The sequence below is a fragment of the Notechis scutatus genome, chromosome 3 (genome assembly GCF_049901735.1).
Source record: "Notechis scutatus isolate UNSWTSFEM ecotype Mainland chromosome 3, rNotScu1.2, whole genome shotgun sequence".
Taxonomy (NCBI): domain Eukaryota; kingdom Metazoa; phylum Chordata; class Lepidosauria; order Squamata; family Elapidae; genus Notechis; species Notechis scutatus.
Genome location: NC_142011.1, coordinates 20,240,842 through 20,256,830, shown reverse-complemented (window position 1 = coordinate 20,256,830; position 15,989 = coordinate 20,240,842).

Here is a 15,989-nt window from a genome sequence, read left to right as displayed (position 1 = left end):
GAATAGAATAGAATAGAATAGAATAGAATAGAATAGAATAGAATAGAATAGAATAGAATAGCTTCGGTGGTGCAGTGGTTAGAGTACAATACTGCAGGCTACTTCTGCTGACTGTCAGCTCCCTACAATTTGGCAGTTCAAATCCCACCAGGCTCAAGGTTGACTCAGCCTTCCATCCTTTCAAGGTGGGCAAAATGAGGACCCAAAATTGTTGGGGGCAATATGCTGACTCTGTAAACTGCTTAGAGAGGGCTGTAAAGCACTATAAAGTGATATATAAGTCTAAGTGCTATTGCTATTGCTATAGAACAGACAGAATAGTCCAGTCCCCTGCTCTGACAGGAGACCCTATACCAGAGGTTTCAAACTGGCAGCCTGCAGGCCAGATGCATCATGCACAGGCCATACCCACTCCAGCTCTGTGAAGGGGAAAAACATCATGAAACATCATGTGATGGCACATGACACGGCAAATTTGATATCCATGCCTCATACTATTCCAGATAAGTGGCTGTTTAGACACTTCTTAAAAGCTTCCAGTGATGAAGCACCTACAACTTCTGAAGGCAAGTTGTTCCACTGGTTAATTGTTCTCACTGTTATGGAACATCTCATGCACATGGCAGAAGAAAAGTGCAGAATATAAACAAATGGGGAAATGGACTGAGATAATAAATAAATAATCTATGAGTATCTTTTTGATGGCATCCTTCCTTACAGATGAATTGGCATAAGCAGTGATTAAACGTTGAACTTTAACAGTTATGGTGTTCCTAATTTTGGAAAGCCATATTTTGTGTTATATTTATGGTGCAGATAGACCTTAAGAGTTGGAGACTTTGCTGTGACAAATGAAGCTATCTATCTCTATCTCTATCTCTACCTCTATCTCTATCTCTACATATAGATATACATATACATACACACACACACACACATATATTCTAAACTTACATTTATAACATTTTAGATTTGATATTTCATAGTGTGTATTTTTACCTTTAATGCTTTTATTGCAATGTGATATGAATGTGCCATACAATAAATAAATATTATTAATTTTGAAAAATGCATTTTGCCTTTGTAACCCATACATGGAAATGAAACCAGGCCATCATAATGGGCAGTGGAAATTATTTTGCTGTAGTCTTTGAGAATAAAAAAATATATATTTTATAAAAAATTCATCATGGGTCATTTCCCCCCCCCCCTCAGCATAATGACATATCTTCCCTATTTCTGAAGAGTCTGAGGCGCTATTGATGTAACCAAATTGATCCCCAAAGAGATATCTCAGTCGCAGGTTCTGTCTCCTGAAATTCACAGAGCCACACGGACACAGGCGCAGTGAGAGAGAAATAACATGGCCAGAGAGCCAAGCCCCGTGGGCCCTATTAGCTAATCAAAATTAGAATTCCTCTCTTGGATTGAAACTTCACCCTTGATCCACATCTGAACTTAATGTTCATTGTCTCTCTGATCTGTCAAATATGTGTTACATGTCCTGTCCCTGATTTGATGCCCTTACCAGCCACCTCGCACCTCAACATCACAATCCTGTCAAAATTAGAAACTTTTGACAGTTTTATAATCACCCTGCGCTCATCAGCATGGGGATGTTAGTCACTTCATTTTCCACAGTCTAACAGTTAATATGCCTTAATTTTTCTCACTTTGTGAATATTTAATTCCTCCCTTTTCAACATCATTTTTAGGTTGTGTGAATCATTTTCAAAGCCTTTTTTTTTTTTTTTTTGCTATTCTCCCTCCACGATCATCTGCATATTTTATGAAATGGCACAGTTGAATCTCTGAGGGCTCTTGATAAAAATGAAACTGGCAGGCTGTTCATTAGTTGTTTACCTGAAGCTGTATGAATCCCCCAGCATGGCGGACTCCCATTTGGATTTGAATTAGGCTATTCTGACACATAAGAATAGAAACCTTCCTGAGTACATCCATTTTTTCATCTTTTCTCTCACCAATTAATAGCTTTTTTTTGTATCGGAGAAAAAAAATATCCCTTTCTTTGACCACCTCAAGTAGTGAAGAAACTACAGCATCCAAATATTTTATTCTTATGGCACAGGGCTAGGCCGACCAACAAAAATTAATATTAATGAGAAATTAAAGGGAAGATTTTGAAGTATTTTAAATTTAGATTTGCTGAACTCTATAGGGACATGCAAAATGACTGGTCCTAATGCTGAAATGGTTCTGTTTCAAGTTGTGTATTCCAAACTTGAAGCAATCAGAGTTTTTCTTCAAGCTCAGAATAAAACACACTTTGTTATTTGGAGCAGCATTATTTCAATGTTCCACTTGTTCTGAATCTGCTATCTGGAGCTTTGATTAGTCTGGTTTTCTTCACAAAGTTTCATTAGTTTAGCCCTTAAAGCAGCAGTGACCTATTGTGTATTAGAAGGGATGACATGGAATATGGAAAATGAGCGTCAAAGGAACTGAATGTTAAAAGGAATGCAGTCTGCTTGTAGTTATGTGATAAATCATTCATGCTTTAGTAAGCTCCTGTCTTGACTACTGCAATGCGCTGTACATGGGGCTGCCCTTGAAAAATATTTGGAAGCTTCCATTGGTTCAAAATGTGGGTAGCCTGTATGGTTTGTGCAAGTCTACATTAGCACATGTGTCACCTGTCTTGTGGGAGTTGTGGTGGCTGCTGATTTGCTTGCTGGTCCAATTCAAGGTGTTGGTTCTTACTTTTAAAACTCTATATGGCCTGGCACCAGGTTATTTGAAAAACTGCCTTTCCCCAGTTACATCAACCTGATCCAGAGTCATTATAGAGGAATAATTATTGTTTCCGTTTTCTGTTTTCCGAATATGGAAAAGTAAGGATATCTGTCTGGCAACCAAATGTAGGTTAGTCCGCTCTATTGTGTTCCTTGTAGCTACCTATCTTTGTGAAAGCTGGACTTTAAAAAATCAAGACAGGAAGAAAGTCAACTCATTTGAGCTGTTGTGCCATGGAAGGCTTCTGTGTATTCCTTGGACAGCAAAGTTGACTAACAAGTACTGGAGCACATAATACCAGATGTCCCTGGAAGGCCAAAATCACAAAACTGCCTCTGGGTTTTGGGGGTCTGTCATGCAGGGGAATTCACTGGAGAAAGCAGTGGGAAGACTTAGTTGTTGTATTGGTCTAGACGGACACACCAGGCAGACACAGGAGCTGAAGAATAACGTTTCTTTATTTGAAGCAGTAACAGATTAACGTGGCTGCCCAGCTGGGCTGGCAGCCGGCTGGCTGGAGCCGGAGCCCCAACTGCCCCAGCTGATGCCGTTTGACAGCTCCTTATATAGTCTGCTGTCAAACGGCACCAACCAATGGGAACAGTAAGATGGTCCCGCTCAAAATGCGGACCAGGTTGAAGACTTAGCTAGTCAGGGACACAACACCCCTTTCCCCTAGCTAAGGACACGCGCTGCCCAGCCTTTTGGGAATACAATGGTATAACAAGGAAATTGAACTAGTGAGGAAATTGAACTAGTGGCCAGGGAAGAGCACCTGGCCTGGGAAGGAGACCCTGACAAACGTGGCAAGCAACCCTGCCCAGGTGACCTCCCGCCTGTGGCGGAGTAGGGGCCCCCACATCCCAAGGGTTGTGGGTCAAATACTGACAGCTGCCTGCCTTGGAACCAACGCTGCAGAGATGGCAGGTCTAGCTATGGCTTGCGTGAAGGGGTATGTGGGGACCACTGAGTTAGGGAGCTGACTATGATGGTCAGGGCCTAAGGCTGAAAAAGGGGAGCAGGCCTTCGTGCTCTCCTGGCCCCCCCTAGGGTAGTGACAATCCAACCTCCCACCCACCTAGCTTTCGCCCCCCCTGGGGAGTGTAGTGCTAATGTCAAGGGAGACAAGCCCAGGTGGGAGAGACCCTGGAGGTGGGTGCATGGAAGGACTCTAATGGTGGGTGCGCACCTCCTTGTTCAACGCCTGACACCCACCACCCCCTAAATACCGGAATCCATCCCCCAGAGTCATTGGGAAGGGGGGGGGGCAGAGAGAATTTTTTATTTAACAACCTGAGAGAACGAAGAAAGGTCTCAACAGTTCAGTGAAACATGGAAACGAACACCAGCCCTGCTCAACCCCGGAGGGGCTGCATCTCTGCAGAGCCAATGGCTGCACCCATGTCCACAATGGTGAAAAGCCTGAAACTGGAGAAAGGCCTGGAGCTGAACGCAGCAGGCCCACGAAGAGCTGCACCCGCAGTAGGCCCATCGCTCGGCAGCCGGTGGGAGTCGAGGAGGCGCTCGGGCTGTCGGCGGCCACGGCGGAGGCGGCAGCGGCGGCGACGGCCGGGACGGGGAGGCGACCTGCAGCGGAGGTCGCGCGGCGGCTGCGGAGAGAGACGACGGCTGCGGATGCCGCGCGGCGGCGGCGGCAGAAGAAACGGAGGCCGCGGCGGCGGCAGCGAAGGCCGCGGCGGCGGCAGAAGAGCAGAGGTCGCGGCGGCGGCAGCGGAGGCGCGCGCGGGCGGCGGAGCGAGGCGACGGCTGTGGAGGCCCGCGACGGCGGCGGCAGAAGAAACGGAGGCCGCGGCGGCGGTAGCGAGCGCGGGCGGCGGCAGGAGAGCGGAGGCCGCGGCGGCAGCGGCAGCGGAGGCCGCAGCAGCGGCTGAAGAGCGGAGGCGCGGCGGCGGCAGAAGAGCGGAGGCGCGGCGGCGGCAGCGGAGGCGCAGCGGCGGCTGAAGAGCGGAGGCCGCAGCGGCGGCTGAAGAACGGAGGCGCGGCGGCTGAAGAGCAGAGGCACGCGGCGGCGGCAGAAGAGCAGAGGCGCGGCGGCGCAGAAGAGCGGAGGCAGCGGCAGCGGCAGAAGAGCGGAGGCGCGGGCGGCGGCAGAAGAGCGGAGGCCGCGGCGGCGGCAGCGGAGGCAGCGGAGGCCGCAGCGGCGTCCTCGGGCGGGAGCGGCTGCAGCGGAGGCGCGGCATCCTTGGCGGGAGCGGCTGTCGGGAGTCGCGGCGGCGGCAGCGACGGTAACGGCGGCCGGAGCGGTGGGGGAGGGTGGAAGCGTAGTCTCACCGGCCTTCACGGCCTTGAGGCGAAGTCTGGACCTCTGCTAGAGGCTGTAGGCTTTTGCGCTCTTGTAGCGCCCACGGGGTGGGGGTTTTTTCGCCACCCTTCACAGGCCTTGAGGCGACGTCTGTTCCTCGACAGGGAAGGCTTTTCAGACTTCTGCGCTTTTGGTAGCGCCAACGGGGTTTCGCCAGCCTTCACGGGCCTTGAGGCGACGTCTGTTCCTCGACTGGGGAGGCTTTTCAGACTTCTGCGCTTTTGGTAGCGCTAACGGGGTGCCTTCGCACGGGAGGCTAGAGTGCCTGTCAGGCAGTAACTTTCTCCTCAGCTCAGGGAGACTTTCTCCTCAGCTCAGGGAGACTTTCTTCTCAGCTCAGGGAGACTTTCTTTTCCTCAGCTCAGGGAGACTTCTTTTCCTCAGCTGAGGAGGCTCTTTAAATTTGGCGCGCGCAGAGACTGTCTGCGGCTCCAGACATTCTGTGGCTTCAGCTCTTTCTTCAGTGACTTAGCTTCTTGCCTGGGTGTCTCTTCTGACATCCCACCTTCGTCGCCAGTGTTGTATTGGTCTAGACGGACACACCAGGCAGACACAGGAGCTGAAGAATAACGTTTCTTTATTTGAAGCAGTAACAGATTAACGTGGCTGCCCAGCTGGGCTGGCAGCCGGCTGGCTGGAGCCGGAGCCCCAACTGCCCCAGCTGATGCCGTTTGACAGCTCCTTATATAGTCTGCTGTCAAACGGCACCAACCAATGGGAACAGTAAGATGGTCCCGCTCAAAATGCGGACCAGGTTGAAGACTTAGCTAGTCAGGGACACAACATTAGTGGTAGAAGGAAATCAGGACACCATAGAACACAGTGGCTGACACCACCAAATCTAACACCAGCCAGAGCATAGAAAAACTCAAAGAAGTAGTGCAAGATTGAAAGTTGTGGAGAGACCTGGCCCATAGAATTGTCAAGGATCAGATATGACTGAATGGCCATCATCATCATCACCTTCATCATCATCATTATCATCATCATCATTTCTGGCTTGTAAACATTCTGTTCTTTAGTCTTTTTTAGTCTTCCTAGGACCTAGGCTGAATGGGTATTCCACATATATGTTTTTTTCTAAATGTAACTATTCTGAGGTTCTTATTTTTCATTTTTGCAAAAAAAGACAGGTTGTCTGGACAAATATTCTTTACCAAACTTTACCATATTCAAACTTTTGCCTTGTTAAATTAAAAAAAGACCTCTATGAAAATTCATGAGATACTCTAAAATAACTGTCTATAATATTATTAGATCAAATGAGTATATCCTTGGAGGGGAGAAAAAACGAGTTTCAAATTCTTAAAAGATTTGAATTGCACATTTAATTCCTACTGCAAAGTTATTTCCTTTTTTTAACATTAAAAGTGCATATCCTCAAAACCAAAATCATACTAGCAGAGGTACTAAAAATAATTAAATATCTTACGATTATAGAATCTCTACTAATCTGCATATTGACTAAATCTACAGTATATCTCAGCAATGAGATACCACTTTATATTACAGAGGAATACAGCTATGATCTTTCTCATATCCAGATAAAATGAACTTGGATAAGGTTGGCAATTTTGTTTGCTAAAAATTAGAGAAGATGTTAGGTTACAGTATCATTATAGTTGGAAGGGATCTTGGAGGTCTTCTAGTCCAACCCCTCCTCCTCAAGCAGGAGACCCTATACCATTCTGGACAAATGGTTGTGCAGTCTCTTCTTAAAAATCTCCAGTGTTGGAGCATCCAACTTCTGGAGGTAAGTCGTTCCACTGATTAATTGTTCTCACTGTCAGTAAATTTCTCCTTAGTTCTCAGTTGGTTCTCTCTCTGATAAGTTTCCACCTATTACTTCTTGTCCTGCCCTCAGGTGCTTTGGAGAATAGGTAGAAATAGGTAGAAAGCTGTGTGAGAAACTTGAGTGGTGTGTGTGTGTGTGTGTACAGTTAATCCTTGACTCATGACCATTTGTTTGTTCAGCAATTGTTCAAAGTTACAATGACGCTAAATGAAAGTACCATGCTTGAAGTTATAGTCATTAAGGTCATGTGATCAAAATGTGGGTACTTGGCAGATAGCCTGCATTTATCACTGCAGGCATGTTACAATTCCCCACACCTGTCTATTTCCTCTCCATCTATATACTCTTTTTGACTCCATGCCTATTTTTTTTGGGGGTAGTGCAAAGCCAGTCCCAAACTTGCCCCAGCAATTAGGGATTAAGGAATTACCAATTTAGACAAAGAAGCTAACAGTAAACAACATCCTAATGAAGGAACCACCAAGAACGTTACCACCAACACTGACAGGGCAAGCCATTAGTATATAAAATGAAAGCAAACACCATTCTCTTCTAACACTGACCATTGTACCTTGTTTGGTAATGAAATTAGGTCTACAAGAAAACAACCTAGCTCAGAGACCACCAAGTACCCCACAGTTCAACCCTGAGCTACACATATTAAGGAGTGGTGCAGTGGTTAGAGTGTAGTACTGCAGGTTACTTCTGCTGACTGCCAGCAGTTCGGCAGTTCGAGTCTCACTGGCTCAAAGTTGACTCAGCCTTCCATCCTTCCAAGTTCGGTAAAATGAGGACCAGATTGTTGGGAGCAATATGCTGACTCTGTAATCTGCTTAGAGAGGGCTGTAAAGTCTAAGTGCTATTGCTATTCTCTTCTGTTGATACACTTCTTAAACTGTGATAGTTAAAAGTATACACCATACTATAAATAAAATCCCATCACAGCTTTGTGTAAGGACATTATACCAGTCATTCAGTTTTCAATGTTTACTTAATGATTCCAAGCCTGGAATTAACCTTTCTTAGTTTGCACATAACTGATCATTGAACCATTTGCTGTGATTGCACACGCCATATTTATGGCCAACTCAGATCCCACTAAAGCATAAGTGAAATTTGACTTGTGGGTGCCATTTTAGTTTTCCTTATGTAATCTCTCCACTACTACCTAATGTACAAGCTGTGTGGAATCAACACACATAATCACTGTTAAAGATCTAATACCTACATCTGCACAATACATAAGTTTTGTTTTAACCTTGGTTGTTGCTGTTATAGCTTAGCATATTGTAAAAACCCAACTCATTTGATTAGTTTCTGGTTCAGTGCACCATAGGAACCTAGACAATGTAATCTGGACTCTAAGCAGAAACCTCTCTCCCTCAACTCTTTACTTTCTCCTTTGACCCATAATAATGTGTACAAAGGCCATCCAAATGGATGGTGTTGGCTATTAGCTTTTAACTTTCTATTGAAGGTAGTTAGAGAAGGGGGGGTAAACATTTGATATCCCCCTTCATCTGTTCCCTTCATTATTTAACCCACATAAACCCACACATACATATACCAAACCAGGCTTAACAGCCAAGGCAGTCTCTTTAGTTTCCCTACCCCCAACTTCTGCTAAGGAGACCAGAGACCTGACATTTGATGTTGTTTGTTTGAAATGATAAACTTAATCATGAGTGAAATGTTAGGAAGTGACAAGGCTGGACACACTAAGGTCATTTCACATGTGAGCCAAGTATAACACAGCTTTTCCATTAATTGCATTGCCAGTCTTTGCTGTCTGGAGAACTTGGGCTTTTTGCAAAGAGGGAACTGAATTTGTGATAATTAAACCATGGACTTCTGTAAAGCTTGCCAAATCTGCCATATGGTAGTTTTATGACTGAGACTGCTATTATCTCTGGAGTAAGCAAATGTCCTAATCTCATTTTAGTTATCTATGACCAGTCTCTCATTTCTGGAGGGCAAAATGCTGGTACTCAATGTTTCTGTGATGTTCTAAAGCAATATAGTATTCACTGACAAGGGTGAATATGTGAAGGGAAATAATTTCCCTAGTACTCAGGAAATAATGTCCACCATGTCATTGCAGTATAAAACCAGCCGTTTTGTACTTGCATCATGATGCCACTCATAATTATGTGTAAAACAGAACTTGCGTCATGATATCACAATTACATCACAGCTTTCTTCTGACATTCCTGGCATCCTATTTATGGTAAAGGTGGACTGAAACACCCTCAAAATGAAAGCTATATGTTTAACATACTGAAATTTAAATACATGCATGACAGTGCTCTATAAATTCCCTACAATCAGAGGTGGCATTCAGCAGGATCTGACCAGTTCTGGAGAACTGGTAGCGCAAAATTTTGAGTAGTTTGGAGAACCAGCAAATACCACCTCTGACTGGAGATTTTACAGTATTCTTTCCCTGCCATGCCCACCAAGCCACGCCCACAGAACCAGTAGTAAAAAAATTTGAATCCCACCACTGCCTACCATGCTTTGATGCAAAAGATAGGTGGAGTAATTAATGCTCCCTCTGAGCAACGACTCAGTGGTTAAAGAAACTGAGCTTGTCAGTTGGACAGCTGACAGCCCGGGTTTGAGACCCAGCTCCACATAATGGGGGTGAACTCCTGTTACTTGCTCCAGCTCCTGCCTAGCAATTCAAAATCACACAAATGTGAGTAGATTAATAGGTACCATTTCAATGAGAAGGTAACATATTCTGTGTATCTTCGGTATATAGCCATGCTGACCACATGACCCTGTAAATTGTCTTCAGACAACACTGGCTTCCTTGGCCAAGAAATGGAGATGAGCACCATGCCTTAGAGTCAGAAATGACTAACAGGAAATTTTTTACCTTTTATCTTTTTCTCTACTTTTTTGCTGTATATTCTTTTCCGCTTTAACTTTTTGTTATTTCAAATAAACATGAAGAATATGAGTAGAATATGAATTGAAAAAGAACAAGATGTTCATTTAAATACTGATGGATATTTGATTGAAAAGGGATAGGAGAAATTTGTAAAAAAGCATTTATTTGTCATTCTATAACACTAGAAGTCAATGAGTTCATCAAGAATCTTGACCATTGGATGATAGAGTTTAGATCTATGGTGTCTAATTCTGTAAGTGTACAAACATTTAATTCCTGGGGCTAAATCACAGTTCTTTAAGCATATGTTGCTTCTGTCCATTTCCACATTGGTTTGAATGGGTTTTTTTTCCTACTATGGAAATTTGTGCTCATTTTGAACACAACACTTATCTGTACATCTTTTTGTATACAATTTCTCTACATGTTGTTTTTTAATTGGAAAATTGTATTTTAAAAAGTGTGAAATCTGAATAATTAAGAATAAATTAAACCAATATGAGAATCCAGGCTTATTATGGACACTGTTCAGTAGGGAATAAAATAAAAAAAGAAAGAACAAACAAAGCCTACATAGTAGAGTCTATAAACAACAGGATGATGTGTAATTGATTATGCTACAGGGTAATTAGGCATTGTAGCTGATTAGCTAAAAGTGTCTGAAGCTAAGTTAAATCAGATATTATCTGTTTTAGGAACTCATTGTAATCAAACAAAACATTGGTACACCATGTAGGATATTGTAACCCTGGTTAAAAGTTTAGGAAATATAAAATTAAGTTGGTTTGTATTAGAATATGCATCAAACCTTTTATTTCTCTATCCTTACAACAGAAAGCTATATTGTTCATCAGTGTTCTGACAAATTATGCCATAAGCAGCACTAAGTATGATTAACACAACTGTTGGCCAACATATAAGATCAATATAAGTTCAAATAATGAAAGTGTGGTTAGTGTAAAAAGGTCACATTTCATTCAAGCTAAGCTTGATTCCTGATGATTTCCTGGATCTGTCCATGTGGGTTACTTGGCACCAGTGTGGAATGGCTTGTATGACCTTCAGCTGAGAGGTTTTTTCAACTGCCCAAGCACAATCCTTGGATCCCATGGTAGAACTAACCAGGTCTAGCCCTTCTTAGCTTCTGAACCTTCACAATGTCAACCAAGCATTATTACCTAGCTGAGCTATTATTATCCAATGGGCATGTAAATTCACTATATATGCAGTATATTCAGTGGTACTCCATTTTTTATTATTATCTCAAAGCCTTCAGACTTGCATACTGTTTCTAATAAAATTAGGGACCTGCTATTTAATGTGGTAGGTGAAGTTCCAAAGAGTGCTTAAATAACTTGGAAAATCCATGTTCTATAAAGGATTTAGATGGCTCTCTGTTCCTATTATCAAAATATTTCAGGGCTATGAAAATATATCTCTGCTGCTCTTTCTCATTTTCTCTTTCTCTTTTTAAATGCAAAATTCTAGTTATATAAACTAGATAATGCAGTCTGCTATAAATCAACCGGTTTGTCCCTTGATATTTTGAAAACTGATGAGGCCGCCGATTCTTCCTTCTTACTTTGTATGCAAATTATGAATTATAGATGGGGAAATGAGAAAAAGAAGGTTTTTACTCATTTGCTGGATTGAAAAGGACTGGATTAGCGAGTGAACACTAGTATCCTTGGACTATTTATTGTGACATTGTTCAGAAATATTCAAACTCCCCAAGCCTTCAAATCACCAGGGATGTTGTTAGCTTTCTTCAGGAATTATTAAAATGTACAGAAATGTATGAGCTTCACTTTGTAATAATTAATCAGGAGCTGTTGATTAATAAAGCTCTTTTTTTTCATCCTGATGATTCAGGGTATTATCCAAAGGACAGTGTCCTTGTCATATTGATTAAGAAACCAGAATTTGCAAAAAAAGAAAGTGCACAAATCGTGGCATTTCATCCTTCCTTCACTCCCCCCACCCACTCCCATCCTGCCACCTTCCCAATAAAATAAATATTGAATGAGAATATTAACTCGTTAACCTTGACAACAATTTGTAATTTTCATAAGGGGGAAAATCTTGCATATTCAGCAAATAAATTGCTTTGGGAATTTCTGAGAAACAAATTGGAGGGAATGAAGAATGCTGCCATATGAATTCTGTCATTTTTATGGGCTGGGGTGATTAATTTGTTTGTTTAAGTCCCTCAATTAAGGCCACAAATACTAGAAAGTGTCAGAAGCAAGTTAACTGGCACTGCTGATACAATCAACTTGGGATGACTTCTAAGGTCATTCCAAGCTTAAGTTATTTTTCTGTTCATCTTCAGTTTTAAGCCTGAACTTTCCTTTCTCATTTCAGAACAAGCCATTTGACCTCTGCCTCCTGTGATCATCAGAATATCATTTACCACTCATAGTGTGAAACGTTCTAGCAGCAAAAGCAACTGCTGAATCTGATGCTTTCATCCACATGATAGCACCATACCCCAAGCTCTGCCCCTTTTATACCTCTGTGGGATGACATGATGTACATGATGGGGCAGAAATGGCAAGGCTTTTATCATTTCCCTCTCCTGCTTGAAGGTGCCTCCAGCCAGTACTGTAACCAGATCAATACATGTTCAGCACTTAAATTGTCCCTTGGTTAAATTTAATAGGTGCTTTCTTTTGCTTAGGCATTTCCTCATTGCTAGAGATGGACTTTTTAAAGAGTTTGGAATCCAAAGAATACTGTTGAAGAACACAAATCATATGTTGGTTTACTTGTGGAGTTGTCTAGGATATTACCTTTTATACGGGTAAGGGTCTTAATCTGTCTGTCTGTCCATCAACTGTCTGTCTGTCTGTCTATCATCTATCTATCATCTATCTATCATCTATCTACCATCTTTATGTCTGTCTGTCTATTTATCATCATCTATCTATCATTTCTCTCCCTCTCCCTTCTCCCAATTTCTATCATCTTATCTCTCATCACCCACCTACATAAATACATCCCTATCTTTACCTATCATCTTCTTCTTAAAAATCCCTTCTCATCCCTATGAGTGATATGCATCTTCCACAGTCTCAGGTCCTCCACCAAAAGCTTGGGAGTTTGAGGGTTCTGAGCAGTAACTTAGCTGTTCCTAGCACTGCTTCTTTGGGACTGAGACCTTTGATGTTCATGGGATCTACCAGTGCCACTCTTCCAGCTTAGGAGTTACAGCCTCAAGTGCTCCTACTACCACTGGGATCACTTTGACTTTTGTTTCCATATCCTCTTCAGTTCCTTCTGTAGTACTTTTATGCTATTCATTTTGTTCCTGGTATTTATGTCTCTTGTACCGCTACATCTATTACTACTAATATCTTCTGGTCCTTGCCTATTACTAGTGTCTCACTGATTCACCAGTAGATCCCTGTCCAACTGGATCTGGAAGTCTCATATGATTTTAGCCTTACCTTCTGTGGAATCTCTTATCTTGACTTCAGGTGGCAGGGGGGAATAACCAATATACTGTGCCGAGGTTCTTGTATACAATCACAATTATTTGATTGTACCATTTAGTGTATTTCATTCTTGTCATAGCACTTCCTCTGCTTGATCTTCCTCCAATGCCTGCAGCTGCCTCCCCAGGAGATAAATGGACCTTGAGCATGGAAAGATTGATAGCCACTGTTTAATACTGGCAGTTTGTGATATGATTTAATATCATAACATTATATTTATTAAAGTGCAAATAAGATGTACTTTTCTTCTTTTATCCAGACACAGAACTCTTGATGAAAACTCCAGCTCCAATGCTCACATTTGATGAGGGATGAACAGGAGCAGGTGTTGGGTTTACAAATCACATCTCCTGCTTGCTCTCCTATGTCGGTAATGCATCCAAAAGTAAAGTAGAGTGGATCAAAATGCTTATCCAAAGAACTAAATAAATGTGTTTCACTCATATGTAATCACACCACACTTGCTGTACAAGCTCACAAAGTCTATCTCACATTGCTCAAATGAACCATTTAAACCAAATATTTTGACCGTAGATCTTCTCAATGGAAAGTGACAGTTTTATCAGAAGAACTTCACCTATTTTTGGTAGGTTATAATATTGTTGTATTACTTTAAATATTATTAATGTATTGAATCTTTATTAGCCTACAATGCAAACAAAATACCCTATATTACCAATCATTCACTGTAATAACCCGTATTCACTTAAAATACTATGTACAAATGTGAGCATATTAGTTTTATTAATGAAACTAGAAGGATCCAATGGGCAGCTATGACTATGCAACTGAAGCTGTGTTTCTGTTTTACACATGGCATATGCAAAACATGGGTATGGCTATGATAAAACAGTCATGATTCTATTCTTTGACTTCTTTGTCTCTCTAGTCTATGGAGCCCCCTTCCCAGAACTGCAACATATTTAAAACATTTATGTCCTGGAACTGAGTATCACATTATATCTAGAATGCTACTTCCTATTCCAACTAATGCATTTCTGCAACTTCATGAAGCACCCCTGGAATGCTCAGATGGGTACATTCCAGAAATAAATGGAAGATTCCAGGAGTAAAATAGACCATTTTGTTGCCCATCCATTTTATTTTGAGCATCACTTAACTTGGAAAACACCAATTTAGTATCAATGAAAAATTATAGCTACTCTTGGAATCCTCATTATATACTATATACGTTGTGTTTCAAGATGTGTTTGAATTGCAAGTGTCAATTGGTTTTCAACATACTGCATGTAAAAAGGGTCACAAAAGAGAACTTCAAATGTAATCCTAATATTTTAAGCTTTTTAACTGATGGAGAATTCCTTTTATCTAAATGATATACTATTAGTTGATTACTATTTTGATAAAATATGGGGATCACCAATGCAAACATTATGTCACTATCACTTCCCAGTGTTTGATAAGCGTCTACCATCCTGTGCAATTAACAAAGCCCTTACTTCATCAAACTACTGAGGTATTTGTTCCTTTTTAACTGGTGGATTCAGATCAGTTTGATGGATCATCCCTCTTAATTCTTGGGACTTCTGTAAGTGGTTGATAGTGAAACTGTTTGTTTTGCTTTAATCTTATTTTAATATATCATGCCTGTCACTTTTTATCATTTGAGGTTTTAACAATAACAAAAATGCTTCAGAATTAAACCACTGTCCCAGGAATAGTTATTTATTCATCAAAGTAATGTGAAAAAAGTTCAGTAAGATTCCCCATTTTTAAATTAAAACTTCTAAATTTTTACATGGGAAAACCATACAACAGGGTCATGATGACACATGCTAGGGAATATTAATGTTCAACCCATTGAAAAACAACAGCAGTAAGATTGCTGATGTGAGACAAAATGTTTGTTGCCTCCTTTTTTCAAAAGTTACCATAGCGACATACGTTGAATCTCTATTTTGCATGAGCAAAGTCCTTGTTCTGGGTGCTTTTAAAATACTCTTCCAATATTGTTGAAGATATTGAATGAAGACTTACTTAAGATAAAATACAGTAATATCTTGGTTATTTGGTGTGAACTCATAGCTAGACCAGTGGTGGGATTCAAATTTTTTTACTCCAGTCAGAGGTGGTATTTGCCAGTTCTCCGAGCTACTCAAAACTTCCACGACCGGTTCTGCAGAACTGGTCAGAACCTGCAGAATACCACCTCTGAGCTAGACCCTATTCAGGATGATATTTCCATAATCTAGTTCTTTGGGTCATCCAATTTAGTCTTTCCACCTGGCTATAAGTTGTCATCCTCTTCCTTCTAACTTTCTCAGCATTATAGACTTCTCAAGAGAGTAACTTCTTAACATAATTTGTCCAAAATATAACTATTTAAACTACCTTCCTTCCTTCCTTCCTTCCTTCCTTCCTTCCTTCCTTCCTTCCTTCCTTCCTTCCTTCTTTCCTTCCTTCCTTCCTTCCTTCCTTCCTTCCTTCCTTCCTTCTTTCTTTCTTTCTTTCTTTCTTTCTTTCTTTCTTTCTTTCTTTCTTTCTTTCTTTCTTTCTTTCTTTCTTTCTTTCTTTCTTCTTTCTTTCTTTCCTAATTGTTTAAAGTAGATAGAGAATTGTCAGGAAAACTATTGCCTTCACAATTTGATCTTTGTAGGTATAGATATATCATAGCAGCTAAACATATTTTTCAAGGCCTTCAAGTGCTGGTCTCTAGTATATTTCTTGGCTGCTGGTTCCTTCACTGTTGGACATTAATCCTAC